The sequence below is a fragment of the Triticum aestivum genome, chromosome 2A (assembly GCF_018294505.1).
Source record: "Triticum aestivum cultivar Chinese Spring chromosome 2A, IWGSC CS RefSeq v2.1, whole genome shotgun sequence".
NCBI classification, from domain to species: domain Eukaryota; kingdom Viridiplantae; phylum Streptophyta; class Magnoliopsida; order Poales; family Poaceae; genus Triticum; species Triticum aestivum.
Window position 1 is genome coordinate 718,552,782 of NC_057797.1, and position 18,840 is coordinate 718,571,621.

General features: G+C 48.5%; 1 pseudogene; it reads right to left on the reverse strand.

Moving 5' to 3' along the window:
- Window positions 1-18,840, reverse strand: part of LOC123191915 (BTB/POZ and MATH domain-containing protein 3-like) — a 51,816-nt pseudogene that overhangs the window by 2,529 nt on the left and 30,447 nt on the right.

An 18,840-nucleotide genomic window follows, 5' to 3' on the forward strand; every position in this document is an offset into this window, starting at 1 on the left:
TCTCACAACTAACTCATTAGTTGCAATGCTTGCAAGGCTTATGTGATGTGCATTACCGAGAGGGCCCAGAGATACCTCTCCGACAATCGGAGTGACAAATCCTAATCTCGAAATATGCCAACCCAACATGTACGTTTGGGGACACCTGTAGAGCTCCTTTATAATCACCCAGTTACGTTGTGACGTTTGGTAGCACACAAAGTGTTCCTCCGGCAAACGGGAGTTGCATAATCTCATAGTCATAGGAACATGTATAAGTCATGAAGAAAGCAATAGCAACATACTAAACGATTGGGTGCTAAGCTAATGGAATGGGTCATGTCAATCACATCATTCTTCTAATGATGTGATCCCGTTAATCAAATAACAACTCTGTTGTTCATGGTTAGGAAACATATCCATCTTCGTTTAGCGAGCTAGTCAAGTAGAGGCATACTAGTGACACTCTGTTTGTCTATGTATTCACACATGTATCATGTTTCCGGTTAATACAATTCTAGCATGAATAATAAACATTTATCATGAAATAAGGAAATAAATAATAACTTTATTATTGCCTCTAGGGCATATTTCCTTCAGTCTCCCACTTGCACTAGAGTCAATAATCTAGTTCACATCGCCATGTGATTCAACACTAATAGTTCACATCACCATGTGATTAACACCCATTGTTCACATCGTCATGTGACCTATACCCAAAGGGTTTACTAGAGTCAGTAATCTAGATCACATCATTTATGTGATTAACACCCAAAGAGTACTAAGGTGTGATCATGTTTTGCTTGTGAGATTATTTTAGTCAACGGGTCTGTCACATACAGATCCGTAAGTATTTTGCGAATTCTATGTCTACAATGCTCTGCACGGAGCTACTCTAGCTAATTGCTCCCACTTTCAATATGTATCTAGATCGAGACTTAGAGTCATCCAGATCTGTGTCAAAACTTGCATCAAGGTAACTTTTTACGACGAACCTTTTTTTCACCTCCATAATTGAGAAATACTTCCTTATTCCACTAAGGATAATTTTGACCGCTGTCCAGTGATCTACTCTCAGATCACTATTGTACTCCCTTGCTTAACACAGTGTAGGGTATACAATAGATCTGGTACACAACATGGCATACTTTATAGAACCTATGGCTGAGGCATAGGGAATGACTTTCATTCTCTTTCTATCTTCTGCCGTCGTCGGGCTTTGAGTCTTACTCAATTTCATACCTTGTAACACAGCCAAGAACTCTTTCTTTGACTGTTCCATTTTGAACTACTTCAAAATAATGTCAAGGTATGTACTCATTGAAAAAACTTATCAAGCGTCTTGATCTATCTCTATAGATCTTGATGCTTAATATGTAAGCAACTTCACCGAGGTCTTTCTTTGAAAAACTTCTTTCAAAACATTCCTTTATGCTTTGCAGAATAATTCTACATTATTTTCGATCAACAATATGTCATTCACATATACTTATCAGAAATGCTGTAGTGCTCCCACTCACTTTTTGTAAATACAGGCTTCACCGCAAGTCTGTATAAAACTATATGCTTTGATCATCTCATCAAAGCGCATATTCCAACTCCGAGATGCTTGCACCAGTCCATAGATGGATCGCTGGAGCTTGCACATTTTGTTAGCACCTTTAGGATTGACAAAACCTTCTGGTTGTATCATACACAACTCTTCTTTAATAAATCCATTAAGGAATGCAGTTTTGTTTATCCATTTGCCGGATTTCATAAAATGCGGCAATTGCTAACATGATTCGGACAGAGTTGAGCATAGATACGAGTGAGAAACTCTCATCGTAGTCAACACCTTGAACTTGTCAAAAATCTTTTTGCGACAATTCTAGCTTTGTAGATAGTAACACTACTATCAGCGTCCGTCTTCCTCTTGAAGATCCATTTAATCTCAATGGCTCGCCGATCATTGGGCAAGTCAATCAAAGTCCATACTTTGTTCTCATACATGGATCTCATCTCAGATTTCATGGCCTCAAGCCATTTCGCGGAATCTGGGCTCATCATCGCTTCCTCATAGTTCGTAGGCTCGTCATGGTCAAGTAACATGACCTCCAGAACTGGATTACTGTCGGTGTCAAAACCGGCGGATCTCGGGTAGGGGGTCCCGAACTGTGCGTCTAGGCCGGATGGTAACAGGAGGCAAGGGACACGAAGTTTTACCCAGGTTCGGGCCCTCTTGATGGAGGTAAAACCCTACGTCCTGCTTGATTAATATTGATGATATGGGTAGTACAAGAGTAGATCTACCACGAGATCGGAGAGGCTAAACCCTATAAGCTAGCCTATGGTATGATTGTTGTTCTGTATGTTGTCCTACGGACTACAACCCTCCGGTTTATATAGACATCGGAGAGGGTTAGGGTTACACAAAGTCGGTTACAATGGTAGGAGATCTATATATCCGTATCGCCAAGCTTGCCTTCCACGCCAAGGAAAGTCCCTTCCGGACACGGGACGAAGTCTTCAATCTTGTATCTTCATAGTCCAGGAGTACGGCTGAAGGTATAGTCCGGCCATCCGGACACCCCCTAATCCAGGACTCCCTCAGTAGCCCCTGAACCAGGCTTCAATGACGACGAGTCCGGCGCGCAGATTGTCTTCGGCATTGCAAGGCGGGTTCCTCCTCCAAGCACATCATAGAAGATTTTGAACACAAAGATAGTGTCCGTCTCTGCAAAATAAGTTTCCACATATTGCCATAGAGAGAATAATATTTACACAAATCTAATCTGCTGACGTATTCCGTAGTATGGCATCGCACCATGGCCAAGCCTTTATTCGAATCGTTTTATTGTCCCACCTCAGCGTGTCATGCGAGGCGGTTTCCTTGGCATGTCTTGTTAAAGCAGAGATCGTGTCCCCTTATTCCGGGATTCTCATCAATACGGGCGTGGGCAACCCAACCGCGCCATTGATTATGGCGCTTGGAGATAAGCGAGTTTTACCAGGCTGGTGGGGACACGTAGTTGCATCCACCCATATAAGGGGATAAGGATCCACCTTTTCACCTACGCCTTCTTCCTCCTTTGCCTATCCATTTTCGCGCACTCGAGCTCCAGCGCCCAAGTCCGCACTCCCCACCTCAACCTTCTCCAGCCATGTCCGGAGCGGGAGGCAAGTGGATGGTCTCCTCCGTCACGGAGGGACACATCAAAAAACTGAGGAAGGCCGGATACTTGTCCAACGACATCGCGTACCGGCTTCCCGAAGAGGGGCAGCTCCTCCCCACCCCAAGGCCCCATGAGAGGGTAGTGTTCCTTCCCCACTTCCTCCGCGGACTGGGGTTTCCTATCCACCCATTCGTCCGGGGACTCATGTTCTACTACGGCCTGGATTTCCATGATCTGGCCCCGAACTTCATCCTCAACATCTCGACGTTTATCGTCGTGTGCGAGGCTTTCCTCCGCATCCGACCCCATTTCGGCCTATGGCTCAAGACTTTCAATGTCAAGCCGAAGGTGGTGCGCGGCAACCAGGCGGAGTGCGGAGGCGCCATGGTGGGCAAGATACCCAACGTCTTATGGCTCGAGGGCCCCTTTGTGGAGACCCTGAAGGGGTGGCAATCGGGGTGGTTTTACATCACCGAGCCGCGCGACCCTGAGTGGGTCGCAGCCCCCGAGTTCCGGTCCGGAACCCCAACGCGGCTCACGTCCTGGAAAGAGACGGGCCTGTCGTGGGGCAGCAAAGAAGAGGTGACTGGACCGCAAACATGCATCCAAACCCTGGTGAACAAGCAGCTCAAGCTTGTCAACGTAGTCCAGGTTATGCTCATCCGCCGGATCCTCCCGTGTCAACAACGGGCCTTCAATCTGTGGGAGTTCAACCCAGCGCAGCACCGAACTCTGAGCAGGCTTTTCGACACAACGTACGAAGATGCCTAGAAGGTGCTTTTCAAGGGCGTCGAGGCTCCTGCATCCGCTACCGAGGATCGTGGATTCAGCGCGCAGCGTCATGCTAGCGCGGTAAGTTGTTTGTACCTTTTACAGGGTATTAGTTTTTCATAGTTTAACTCTATGCGGGATCTAAGCTCCCTTACCTTTGACAGGATTGGCAGGCGAAGTCTGGACAGATCGACTGTCCGGCTCCTTTGCCCGAAGACCCAGCCGATGCCCGCTTGGTGAAGCTGCTGGTTCCGGCACCCTATGTGGTGCCGGAGAAGAAGGCCACAAAGAAGGCCACGGGGACTTGAAAAAGTGCCCGGCGCCAGGAGTGTCGGGTTCATCATCCGACGGCTCCAAGGCGCATTCCTCCCATGAAGACGAGGAGGAGGAAGAAGAGACCTCTCCCCCTCCAGCAGGGGGAGAGAAGAAAAGGAAGGTCGCCCTCATTGGGGAGGCCGAAGGGTCTAAGAAGGGGAAAACCCTTCCTCCGGACTACTCCACCGACACCGACGACGGCGGAGAGGAGTGGCCGCTCAGGGCCAAGCCCCTGGCTAAATCGTAAGTATCCGGATACCAGAGTAATTCATAGTATTCCTTTATTGCACAGCTTTCCCTTATGTCGAATATGATTATGCAGCCCACCCAAAGACCGGCTCGACGCGTCGTCGAGCGGTTCACTGGACTCGTCGGATGTGAATTCGCTTCCGACGGCTACCTCCCCCCGCAGTACGGACGACGCCGAAGTGTTGTCCCAACAGGTTCCAAGCCAGGAGGAGGTGATCCTGGAGGCGCCGCAAGGCGACCTCCCGGACTCCAGGAGTAAAGGGGATAAAACCCCCCAGGGCTCCAAGTCCGGCTCTAGGCCGGACACCGCTCCGGAACCTTCAAAGGTTCCAGAATCCGGCAGGCGACCTCCTTCCAAAAGGAGCAAGCCCACCGTGCCGGTGAGCCCCGTCCAACCGGAGGCGCCGGACAATCTGTTGGAGGTGCTCAAAGGCGCCTCCATCGACGAGGAGCATCGCACCATTATGAGTGCGGTGGTCCAGAAGGTTCAGTCCGCCAAGAGTGGACTGACTGAAGCTTGTGCTAGCCTTTTAATAGGCTTTGAGGTAAGTAAAGAATGTGTAAATAATATTACCGCATAGACAGTAGCCCCTGATGCTCTGTTTGGCGTTCGGGAAGAAAAGCCGAATAGAGGATCAAATAAAATTCGTAGGAGTCTAACAAAAAGGAGTCAATATGCGTATGCAGGCTTCTCTGCTGGCGTCCGCCGCACTGACTGCGGAAGTGGACACGCTAAAGCAGAACCTCGAGCAGTCCGAGCAAGAGCTCGGGTGTGCCAAGAAGCAGCTCGAGGACAAGGAAGGTAAGAAATACCTTGTTTATATATATATATATATATAAAGTGCAATTGCAAAAAATGACAGGATTATCGTGGCTATTGTAGGGGCCACGTCTGAGGTGGCGACCCTTAAGCAAGCGCTGGTCGAGGCCGAGAATGGGGTGGCCACGGAGCGCACCGAGCGGGAGAAGTATGAGGCCCAGGTTGGCAAGGTGCTGCAAGAGCTCCAGGCTCTCATGAAAAAACATGAGAGTTTGGAGCTTGACTCAAAGACGCGAGCGTCCGAGCTCGCGATGGCTATTGAAAATGCCAAGTCTGCCAAGGCCGAATCCCAGAAGACCCTCCAGGAGTTGGATGCGGTGAAAAAGATAGCGGCGGGTAAGGCATTCTTTATGCAAAGCAAACACATAAACGTGACTTACTTGTTACTTACCCGAATCCGGAGCTCTCCAGGAGCATTCACAGATCTTCCCCGTAGCGTGTCCGATGCCGCCACATTCTATCGAGCCGAGAAGGGCAGCTCGACAGAGAAGGTGTTCTGGTCTCAGTATGCTGAGGCCGGACACCCCGTGCCCCTGAGCGACCAGCTGAAGCAACTGGTCGAGCTCCACAAGGCGGCCGAACAGGCCATGAAGGGCCTCATTGTTCGGCTGTGGCCTAGAGAGGCTCTGCCTGGGAGCTATTTCGGGCTGGTGCGGCGGCTGGTGGGGGCCTGTCCAAGGCTCGAAGTCATCAAGTGCTCCGTCTGCATTGAAGGTGCCCGTAGGGCCCTTGCCCGTGCTAAGGTGCACTGGGGCAAGCTGGATGTTGAGAAGCTTGTGAAGGACGGGCCACCTCCGGGGAAAGAGCATCGCAAGCCCGAGAATTATTATACGGATGTTCTGAAGGGTGTCCACCTTGTGGCGGATGAATGTTCCAGGGATGTAATTTTCGAGTAAAAATCGCTCGTTTTTGTTGGAAATATGCCCTAGAGGCAATAATAAAAGGATTATTATTATATTTCCTTGTTCATGATAATTGTCTTTTATTTATGCTATAATTGTGTTATCCGGAAATCGTAATACATGTGTGAATACATAGACACCAACATGTCCCTAGTAAGCCTCTAGTTGACTAGCTCGTTGATCAACAGATAGTCATGGTTTCCTGAATATGGACATTGGATGTCATTGATAACGAGATCACATCATTAGGAGAATGATGTGATGGACAAGACCCAATCCTAAACATAGCACAAGATCGTATAGTTCGTTTGCTAGAGTTTTTCCAATGTCAAGTATCTTTTCCATAGACCATGAGATCGTGTAACTCCCGGATACCGTAGGAGTGCTTTGGGTGTACCAAACATCACAACGTAACTGGGTGACTATAAAGGTATACTACGGGTATCTCCTAAAGTGTCTGTTGGGTTGACACGGATCAAGACTGGGATTTGTCACTCCGTATGACGGAGAGGTATCTCTGGGCCCACTCGGTAATGCATCATCATAATGAGCTCAAAGTGACCAAGTGTCTGGTCACGGGATCATGCATTACGGTACGAGTAAAGTGACTTGCTGGTAACGAGATTGAACGAGGTATTGGGATACCGACGATCAAATCTCGGGCAAGTAACATACCGATTGACAAAGGGAATTGTATACGGGGTTGCTTGAATCCTCGGCATCATGGTTCATCCAATGAGATCATCAAGGAGCATGTGGGAGCCAACATGGGTATCCAGATCCTGCTGTTGGTTATTGACCGGAGAGCCATCTCGGTCATGTCTACATGTCTCCCAAACCCGTAGGGTCTACACACTTAAGGTTCGGTGACGCTAGGGTTGTAGAGATATGAATATGCAGTAACCCGAAAGTTGTTCGGAGTCCCGGATGAGATCCCGGATGTCACGAGGAGTTCCGGAATGGTCCGGAGGTGAAGAATTATATATAGGAAGTGCAGTTTCGGCCATCGGGAGAGTTTCGCGGGTCACCTGTATTGTACTGGGACCACCGGAAGGGTCCCGACGGTCCACCAGGTGGGGCCACCCATCCCGGAGGGCCCCATGGGCCAAAGTGGGGAAGGGAACCAGCCCATAGTGGGCTGGTGCGCCCCCCTTGGCCCACCCCATGCGCGTAGGGTTGGGAACCCTAGGGTGGGGGGGCGCCCACCTGGCTTGGGGGGCACTCCACCCCTTGGCCGCCGCCCCCCTAGGAGATCCCATCTCCTAGGGCCGGCGCCCCCCTAGGGGAGCCTATATAAAGGGGGGGAGGGAGGGGCAGCAGCACCCTTGAGTCTTGGCGCCTCCCTCTCCCCTGCTACACCTCTCCCTCTCGCAGTAGAACGGCGAAGCCCTGCTGCGGTGACCCCTGCATCCACCACCACGCCGTCGTGCTGCTGGATCTTCATCAACCTCTCCTCCCCCCCTTGCTGGATCAAGAAGGAGGAGACGTCACGCTGACCGTACATGTGTTGAACGCGGAGGTGCCGTCCGTTCGGCGCTAGGATCTCCGGTGATTTGGATCACGTCGAGTACGACATCCTCATCCCCGTTCTTTGAACGCTTCCGCGCGTGATCTACAAAGGTATGTAGATGCAATCCGATCACTTGTTGCTAGATGAACTCATAGATGGATCTTGGTGAAACCGTAGGAATTTTTTTGTTTTCTGCAACGTTCCCCAACAGTGGCATCATGAGCTAGGTCTATGCATAGTTCTTTTTGCACGAGTAGAACACAATTTGTTGTGGGCGTAGATGTTGTCAACTTTCTTGCCACTACTAGTCTTATTTTGCTTCAACGTTATTTTGGGATGAAGCGGCCCGGACCAACCTTACACGTATGCTTACGTGAGACTGGTTCCACCGACTAACATGCACTAGTTGCATAAGGTGGCTGGCGGGTGTCTGTCTCTCCCACTTTAGTTGGAGCGGATTCGATGAAAAGGGTCCTTATGAAGGGTAAATAGAAGTTGACAAATCACGTTGTGGCTTTCACGTAGGTAAGAAAACGTTCTTGCTAGAACCCTATTGCAGCCACGTAAAACTTGCAACAACAATTAGAGGACGTCTAACTTGTTTTTGCAGCAAGTGTTTTGTGATATGATATGGCCAAAGTTGTGATGAATGATGAATGATATATATGTGATGTATGAGATGTTCATGCTATTGTAATAGGAATCACGACTTACACGTCGATGAGTATGACAACCGGCAGGAGCAATAGGAGTTGTCTTTATTTTTTGTATGACCTGCGTGTCATTGAGAAACGCCATGTAAATTACTTTACTTTATTGCTAAACATGTTAGCCTTAGTAGTAGAAGTAAAAGTTGGCGAGCAACTTCATGGAGACACGATGATGGAGATCATGATGATGGAAATCATGGTGTCATGCCGGTGACAAGATGATCATGGAGCCCCAAGATGGAGATCAAAGGAGCTATGTGATATTGGCCATATCATGTCACTATTATTATTTGATTGCATGTGATGTTTATCATGTTTTTGCATCTTGTTTACTTAGAACGACGGTAGTAAATAAGATGACCCCTCATAATAATTTCAAGAAAGTGTTCCCCCTAACTGTGCACCATTGCGACAGTTCGTTGTTTCGAAGCACCACGTGAAGATCGGGTGTGTTAGATTCCAACGTTCACAAACAACAGGTGTAAGACAGATTTACACATGCAAACACTTAGGTTGACCTGACGAGCCTAGCATGTACAGACATGGCCTCGGAACACAGAAGACCGAAAGGTCAAGCATGAGTCGTATAGAAGATACGATCAACATGAAGATGTTCACCGATGTTGGCTAGTCCGTCTCACGTGATGATCGGACACGGCCTAGTTAACTCGGATCATGTTATACTTAGATGACTAGAGGGATGTCTATCTGTGTGGGAGTTCATTGAATAATTTGATTTAGATGAACTTAATTTTTATGAACTTAGTCTAAAAATTTACAATATGTCTTGTAGATCAAATGGCCAACGTTGTCCTCAACTTCAACGCGTTCCTAGAGAAAACCAAGCTGAAAGACGATGGCAGCAACTATACGGACTGGGTCCGGAACCTGAGGATCATCCTCATAGATTCCAAGAAAGATTATGTCCTACAAGCACCGCTAGGTGATGCACCTGTTCTCCCTGCAGAACAAGACGTTATGAACGCTTGGCAGACACGTACCGATGATTACTCCCTCGTTCAGTGCGACATGCTTTACAACTTAGAACCGGGGCTCCAAAAGCGATTTGAGAGACACGGAGCATATGAGATGTTCGAAGAGCTGAAAATGGTTTTTCAAGCTCATGCCCGGGTCGAGAGATATGAAGTCTCCGACAAGTTCTTCAGCTGTAAGATGGAGGAAAACAGTTCTGTCAGTGAGCACATACTCACTATGTCTGGGTTACATAACCGCTTGACTCAGCTGGGAGTTAATCTCCCGGATGACGCGGTCATTGACATAATCCTTCAGTCGCTTCCACCGAGCTACAAGAGCTTTGTGATGAACTTCAATATGCAGGGGATGGAAAAGACCATTCCTGAAGTATTTGCAATGCTGGAATCAGCAGAGGTAGAAGTCAAAAAGGAACATCAAGTGTTGATGGTAAATAAAACCACTAAGTTCAAAAAGGGAAAGGGTAAGAAAAACTTCAAGAAGGACGGCAAGGGAGTTTCCGCGCCCGGCAAGCAAGCTGCCAGGAAGAAGCCAAAGAATGGGCCCAAGCCCGAGACTGAGTGCTTTTATTGCAAGGAAAGTGGTCACTGGAAGCGGAACTGCCCCAAATACTTAGCGGACAAGAAGGCCGGCAAAACGAAAGGTATATGTGATATACATGTAATTGATGTGTACCTTACCAGTACTCCTAGTAGCTCCTGGGTATTTGATACCGGTGCAGTTGCTCACATTTGTAACTCAAAGCAGGAGATGCGGAATAAGCGGAGACTGGCAAAGGACGAGGTGACGATGCGCGTCGGGAATGGTTCCAATGTCAATGTGATCGCCGTCGGCATGCTACCTCTGCATTTACCTACGGGATTAGTTTTAAACCTCAATAATTGTTATTTAGTGCTAGCTTTGAGCATGAACATTGTATCAGGATCTCGTTTAATTCAAGATGGCTACTCATTTAAATCCGAGAATAATGGTTGTTCTATTTGTATGAGAGATATGTTTTATGGTCATGCTCCGATGGTGAATGGTTTATTCTTAATGAATCTCGAGCGTAATGCTACACATATTCATAGTGTGAGTACCAAAAGATGTAAGGTTAATAATGATAGTCCCACATACTTGTGGCACTGCCGCCTTGGTCACATAGGTGTCAAACGCATGAAGAAGCTCCATGCAGATGGACTTTTAGGGTCTGTTGATTACGAATCATTTGACACATGCGAACCATGCCTCATGGGTAAAATGACCAAGACTCCGTTCTCAGGAACAATGGAGCGAGCAACCAACTTATTGGAAATCATACATACTGATGTGTGCGGTCCAATGAGTGTTGAGGCTCGCGGCGGTTATCGTTATGTTCTCACCCACACTGATGACTTGAGTAGATATGGGTATGTCTACTTAATGAAACACAAGTTTGAGACCTTTGAAAGGTTCAAATTTCAGAGTGAGGTTGAGAATCAACATGACAGGAAAATCAAGTTCCTACGATCAGATCGTGGAGGAGAATACTTGAGTCACGAATTTGGCACACACTTAAGAAAACGTGGAATAGTTTCACAACTCACGCCGCCTGGAACACCTCAGCGTAATGGTGTGTCCGAACGTCGTAATCGCACTCTATTGGATATGGTGCGATCTATGATGTCTCTTACCGATTTACCGCTATCATTTTGGGGCTATGCTTTAGAGACTGCCGCATTCACTTTAAATAGGGCTCGGTCGAAATCCGTTGAGACGACACCGTATGAATTATGGTTTGGGAAGAAACCTAAGCTGTCGTTTATGAAAGTTTGGGGATGCGATGCTTATGTCAAGAAACTTCAACCTGAAAAGCTCGAACCCAAGTCGGAAAAATGCGTCTTCATAGGATACCCTAAAGAAACTATTGTGTATACCTTCTACCTCAGATCTGAAGGCAAGATCTTTGTTGCTAAGAATGGATCCTTTCTAGAGAAGGAGTTTCTCTCGAAAGAAGTAAGTGGGAGGAAAGTAGAACTTGATGAAGTATTACCTCTTGAACCGGAAAGTGGCGCAACTCAGGAAAATGTTCCTGTGGTGCCTGCACCAATTAGAGAGGAAGTTAATGATGATGATCAAGATACTTCTGATCAAGCTCCTACTGAAATTCGAAGGTCCACAAGGACACGCTCCGCACCAGAATGGTACGGCAACCCTATCTTGGAAATCATGTTGTTAGACAACGGTGAGCCTTCGAACTATGAAGAAGCAATGGCGGGCCTGGATTCCGACAAATGGCTGGAAGCCATGAAATCCGAGATAGGATCCATGTATGAAAACGAAGTATGGACTTTGACTGACTTGCCCGTTGAGCGGCGAGCCATAGAAAATAAATGGATCTTTAATAAGAAGACAGACGCGGATGGTAATGTGACCATCTATAAAGCTTGGCTTGTCGCTAAGGGTTATCGACAAGTTCAAGGGGTTGACTACGATGAGACTTTCTCACTGGTAGCGTAGCTGAAGTCCGTCCGAATCATGTTAGCAATTGCCGCATTCTATGATTATGAGATATGGCAAATGGACGTCAAAACGGCATTCCTTAATGGTTTCCTTAAGGAAGAATTGTATATGATGCAGCCGGAAGGTTTTGTCGATCCTAAGAATGCTGACAAGGTGTGCAAGCTCCAACGCTCGATTTATGCGCTGGTGCAAGCATCTCGGAGTTGGAACATTCGCTTTGATGAGATGATCAAAGCGTTTGGGTTTATGCAGACTTATGGAGAAGCCTGCGTTTACAAGAAAGTGAGTGGGAGCTCTGTAGCATTTCTCATATTATATGTAGATGACATACTTTTGATGGGAAATGATATAGAGCTTTTGGACAACATTAAGGCCTACTTGAATAAGAGTTTTTCAATGAAGGATCTTGGAGAAGCTGCTTATATATTAGGCATCAAGATCTATAGAGATAGATCAAGGCGCCTCATAGGTCTTTCACAAAGCACATACCTTGATAAGATATTGAAGAAGTTCAATATGGATCAGTCTAAGAAGGGGTTCTTGCCTGTGTTGCAAGGTGTGAAATTGAGCTCAGCTCAATGTCCGACCACGATAGAAGATATAGAAGAGATGAGTGTCATCCCCTATGCCTCAGCCATAGGTTCTATTATGTATGCCATGCTGTGTACCAGACCTGATGTAAACCTTGCCGTAAGTTTGGTAGGTAGGTACCAAAGTAATCCCGGCAAGGAACACTGGATAGCGGTCAAGAATATCCTGAAGTACCTGAAAAGGACTAAGGAAATGTTTCTCGTTTATGGAGGTGACGAAGAGCTCGTCGTAAAGGGTTACGTCGATGCTAGCTTCGACACAGATCTGGATGACTCTAAGTCACAAACCGGATACGTGTATATTTTGAATGGTGGGGCAGTAAGCTGGTGCAGTTGCAAGTAAAGCGTCGTGGCGGGATCTACATGTGAAGCGGAGTACATGGCAGCCTCGGAGGCAGCGCATGAAGCAATTTGGGTGAAGGCGTTCATCACCGACCTAGGAGTCATACCCAATGCGTCGGGGCCGATCAAACTCTTCTGTGACAACACTGGAGCTATTGCACTTGCCAAGGAGCCCAGGTTTCACAAGAAGACCAGGCACATCAAGCGTTGCTTCAACTCCATTTGTGAGAATGTTCAAGATGGAGACATAGATATTTATAAAGTACATATGGACCTGAATGTAGCAGATCTGTTGACTAAACCTCTCCCTAGGGCAAAACATGATCAACACCAGAACTCTATGGGTGTTCGATTCATCACAATGTAACTAGATTATTGACTCTAGTGCAAGTGGGAGACTGTTGGAAATATGCCCTAGAGGCAATAATAAAAGGATTATTATTATATTTCCTTGTTCATGATAATTGTCTTTTATTCATGCTATAATTGTGTTATCCGGAAATCGTAATACATGTGTGAATACATAGACACCAACATGTCCCTAGTAAGCCTCTAGTTGACTAGCTCGTTGATCAACAGATAGTCATGGTTTCCTGACTATGGACATTGGATGTCATTGATAACGAGATCACGTCATTAGGAGAATGATGTGATGGACAAGACCCAATCCTAAACATAGCACAAGATCGTATAGTTCGTTTGCTAGAGTTTTTCCAATGTAAAGTATCTTTTCCTTAGACCATGAGATCGTGTAACTCCCGGATACCGTAAGAGTGCTTTGGGTGTACCAAATGTCACAACGTAACTGGGTGACTATAAAGGTATACTACGGGTATCTTCGAAAGTGTCTGTTGGGTTGACACGGATCAAGACTGGGATTTGTCACTCCGTATGACGGAGAGGTATCTCTGGGCCCACTCGGTAATGCATCATCATAATGAGCTCAAAGTGACCAAGTGTCTGGTCATGGGATCATGCATTATGGTATGAGTAAAGTGACTTGCCGGTAACGAGATTGAACGAGGTAAGTAACATGCCGATTGACAAAGGGAATTGTATACGGGGTTGCTTGAATCCTCGACATCGTGGTTCATCCGATGAGATCATCTAGGAGCATGTGGGAGCCAACATGGGTATCCAGATCCCGCTGTTGGTTATTGACCGGAGAGCCATCTCGGTCATGTCTACATGTCTCCCGAACCCGTAGGGTCTACACACTTAAGGTTCGGTGACGCTAGGGTTGTGGAGATATGAATATGCAGTAACCCGAAAGTTGTTCGGAGTTCCGGATGAGATCCTGGACGCCACGAGGAGTTCCGGAATGGTTTGGAGGTGAAGAATTATATATAGGAAGTGCAGTTTCGGCCATCGGGAGAGTTTCGGGGGTCACGGTATTGTACCGAGACCACCGGAAGGGCCCCGGGGGTCCACCGGGTGGGGCCACCCATCCCGGAGGGCCCCATGGGCCAAAGTGGGGAAGGGAACCAGCCCATAGTGGGCTGGTGCGCCCCCCTTGGCCCACCCCATGCGCCTAGGGTTGGGAACCCTAGGGTGGGGGGGGGGGGGCGCCCACCTGGCTTGGGGGGCACTCCACCCCTTGGCCGCCGCCCCCTAGGAGATCCCATCTCCTAGGGCCGCGCCCCCCCTAGGGGAGCCTATATAAAGGGGGGGAGGGAGGGGCAGCAGCACCCTTGAGTCTTGGCGCCTCCCTCTCCCCTGCTACACCTCTCCCTCTCGCAGTAGAACGGCGAAGCCCTGCTGCGGTGACCCCTGCATCCACCACCACGCCGTCGTGCTGCTGGATCTTCATCAACCTCTCCTCCCCCCTTGCTGGATCAAGAAGGAGGAGACGTCACGCTGACCGTACGTGTGTTGAACGCGGAGGTGCCGTCCGTTCGGCGCTAGGATCTCCAGTGATTTGGATCACGTCAAGTACGACTTCCTCATCCCCGTTCTTTGAACGTTTCCGCGCGTGATCTACAAAGGTATGTAGATGCAATCCGATCACTCGTTGCTAGATGAACTCATAGATGGATCTTGGTGAAACCTTAGGATTTTTTTTGTTTTCTGCAACGTTCCCCAACAGTTTTGTCCTGTGTGCTGAAAACTTGTTCATATGCGCTAAGCAATGCTGTTGGAATTTAAAATATTACCTTTTGTGCGGCTGTTTATCAATTCTGAGAGATGGCGAGTCGTCGGCTTCTGCCCCCGTGCCGCTAGTGCTAGGATGTTCGGGGATAAACCCAAGCGCTCTTTTTCCCATGTTTGGGTCCTTCGAGGGAGGCGCTCAGCACAACGAACAAGGCAATCGGACTATAATGTGTGAACACTCTCACTTAGCCATAGAATTCTATAATTTTAAATTTCGGCGAAGCCCCTGGTATTCGGAAGACCGAGTTCGGGGCGGTATCCACGCTTTGGCCGGACAGAGCCGACTCCTCGCTCTAAGCGGCATAAGTCTTTAGGGACTCGAAAAACCTCTCGAATAGCGACCAACTCTCGCTTCATCATGACAGTCAGTTTTAGCTTTCTCTACTAAGGTGCTCGACCCAACTCAACTAGGCCACAATCGCAGTAGTTCTCCTAGTGCTACCTTAGCCGACACAGCGGAACGTAAGGCACCAAAACATAGGAGCCGGGCAAACCCAACTATTGACCCAAGACATGATTCGGAGCCGATGCATATAATGCTATAAGTTCGGGGTGCCGCACTTGTTAAAGTGTTCGGACTTCTCACACCATATTGAGGGGTAGTAAAGCCCCTAGCGTATTTTGGCCGTACCAAAGTGTACGGGTGCAACATGTCGTTAAGGAACATATATTTGTAAAAAAAGTAATTCAAAAATAGACAGAAGCTATGCATTGTTTATTAAAAAGGGCTACGATCAAAGCAGAATGATACAAATAATGCGATAAGAAAAAGGTTGGACTATTTAACATGTCCGTTCCAGGGGCAGGCTGCGGAATGGTATGCAAAACAGGTATACTGCTCATGATAGAGACCACCTGGGAGTTCCGTAATGCGGCATGGCTTGTCTGCTTCCCTAGTTCTTGCATCGTTTGTGCGGCAGTTGAACTGCCGAACAGGCCTTCCGAAGAATGGAGTCCTGAAAGTAAGAGAAAATTAAAAAATCAGCAGCCCCTGGTGCGGTTTAAGCCGTGTTTACGGCGTGCCGTGATGGTGCCCCTCTCCCTATACCCATGGTATTTCTAGAGCGTAGTTATGTACGCGAAGCACTGGTGTCGCATTTTTGCGAGGGCTGGGGTTGGGGCCACATTGTTACGCCTGCTCGGAATGTGCCAGGCGGTCTTGTTGTAGGTTACTCCGGGCGCGCTTGACGGTGTCCGGTCGTTTAATGGCCGGACTGGAGAACTGCCTGAAGAGGCTGCTTTGTACTTCTGCTGCAAGGGCAGTCGTGTGCTCCTCCGTTCGAGAGAGCGTCGGTGTTTCCATTGACCGTAATTACTCCTCGAGGGCCTGGCATTTTGAGCTTAAGGTATGCGTAGTGTGGTACCACATTGAACTTGGCGAATGCGGTTCGCCCGAGCAGTGCGTGATAGCCACTGCGGAATGGGACTATGTCGAAGATTAACTCCTCGCTTCGGAAATTATCCGGAGATCCGAAGACCACTTCAAGTGTGACTGAGCCTGTACAGTTGGCCTCTACACCTGGTATTACGCCTTTAAAGGTCATTTTGGTGGGCTTAATCCTCGAGGAATCTATGCCCATTTTCCGCACTGTATCCTGGTAAAGCAGGTTCAGGCTACTGCCGCCGTCCATAAGGACTCTAGTGAGATGAAATCCGTCAATAATTGGGTCTAGAACCAATGCGGTGAATCCACCATGACGGGTGCTAGTGGGATGGTCCCTTCGATCAAAGGTGATCGGGCAGGAGGCCCATGGGTTGAACTTTGGGGCGACTGGCTCTACCGCGTCTACGTCCCTTAACGCGCACTTCCGCTCCCTCTTGGGGATGTGGGTTGCGTATATCATGTTCACCGTCCACACTTGTGGGGGAAAACACTTCTGTCCACTATTGTTCAGCGGCCAGGGCTCTTCGTCGTCATCGCTATGCAGCCCCGTGTCTTTATTTTCGGCGTTTAACTTGCATGCCTGCTTGAACACCCAACTATCCCTGTTGGTGTGATTGGCTGGCTTTTCGGGGGTGCCATGTATCTGGAACAAGCGGTAGAGTATTCGGTCCAAACTGGACGGGCCCCTAGGATTTCTTTTGAATGGCTTTTTCCGCTGACCTGATTTATAGCCTCTGAATCCGGCATTAACTGTCGTATCCTCAGCATTGTCGTCGTTAATGCGGAGCTTCTGCTTGTTGCGACGCGACCTGCCACTACTGTCCCTGGTATCCGAATTACCAGGGTTCTTGGTCATATTATTGCTACGAGCAAGCCAGCTGTCTTCTCCGGCGCAAAAGCGGGTCATGAGTGTCGTGAGTGCTGCCATAGATTTCAGCTTTTCCTGTCCAAGGTGCCGGGCAAGCCACTCGTCACGGATATTGTGCTTGAAGGCTGCTAGGGCCTCTGCGTCCGGACAGTCGACTATTTGATTTTTCTTTGTTAGGAACCGTGTCTAGAATTGCCTGGCCGATTCCTCTGGCTACTGAATTACGTGACTTAGGTCATCGGCGTCTGGTGGTCGCACATAAGTGCCCTGGAAATTGTCGAGGAATGCGGCTTCCAGGTCCTCCCAACAACTGATTGATCCTGCTGGCAAGCTGTTAAGCCAATGCCGAGCTGGTCCTTTAAGCTTGAGTGGGAGGTATTTGATGGCGTGGAGGTCATCGCCGCAGGCCATGTGGATATGAAGGAGATAATCCTCAATCCATACTGCAGGATCTGTTGTGCCATCATATGATTCGATGTTTACGGGTTTGAAACCCTCAGGGATTTGATGATCCATTACTTCATCTGTGAAGCATAGTGGGTGTGCAGCGCCTACTGTGTTCGGCCCTACTGGATTTGTGTCCGGCGTGACGGTTACCGTCTCGAGTCGTGGTGCACCCACGCGATCCATAGATCGATCTTGTTTGCCTTGCCTTGTCCTCCAACATATCTCGCAGGTCTGGCGCATTTTCCTGTGCCTTGGTACGGGGTGCGGCTTGAGTGGAGGGCCGAGAGGCCTCTCTGTCGCGGCCACGAGGTGGCCAGTCGGCCGTATCAAGTGCTGGTGATGTAGCTTTAAGTGCTTCCTCCTCTAATCGGGGTAGCAACCTGCACTTTGGGTAGCTCTTGGAGGGGCGTTCGAGTTTATGCTCTTCGGCCACAAGGACTTCAGTCCATCTGTCGACTAGCAAATCTTGATCAGCTCTAAGTTGTTGCTGTTTTTTCTTGAGGCTTCTTGCCGTGGCCATGAGCCTGCGTTGGAAATGCTCTTGCTCGACGGGATCCTCTGGCACGATGAATTTGTCGTCGTCGAGGCTTGCCTCGTCTTCGGAGGGAGGCATATAATTATCGTCCTCGACCTCTCTGTCTGCCGCTCTCTCATGAGGGCTGGCTTCTCCATCCTCCCGTGCTGAATCTTGCTGGAGGGGGTTTTCTTCGGCACTCTCCGGAGTTTTATTATCTCCTGTGCTGGAATCACCGTATTTGCTTTGGCGGGATTTTGAGCGGCGCCGCTGACGCCAGCGCTTAGGCTGTTTCTTGGAGGGGTCATCCTCCGTTGTTCCATCGCCATCTCCTTTTTTTGGGGTGTCCACCATGTATATGTCGTACGACGAGGTGGCTTTCCAGGGCCCAATAGGTGCTGGTTCTTCATCGTCTCCTGCATCGGTGTCCATACCGTTGATGTCTTCGGAGTCGAAGTCAAGCTTGTCGGTTAAATCGTCGACAGTGGCTACAAAGTGGGTGGTGGCTGGGCTTTGAATTTCTTCATCGTCCGTATCCCAACCTTGCTGACCGTAGTCCGGCTAGGGCTCTCCTGATAAAGAGAGAGACTTTAGTGTCTTCAGAATATCACCGAAAGGCGAGTGCTGAAAGATGTCCACGGCAGTAAACTCCATGATCG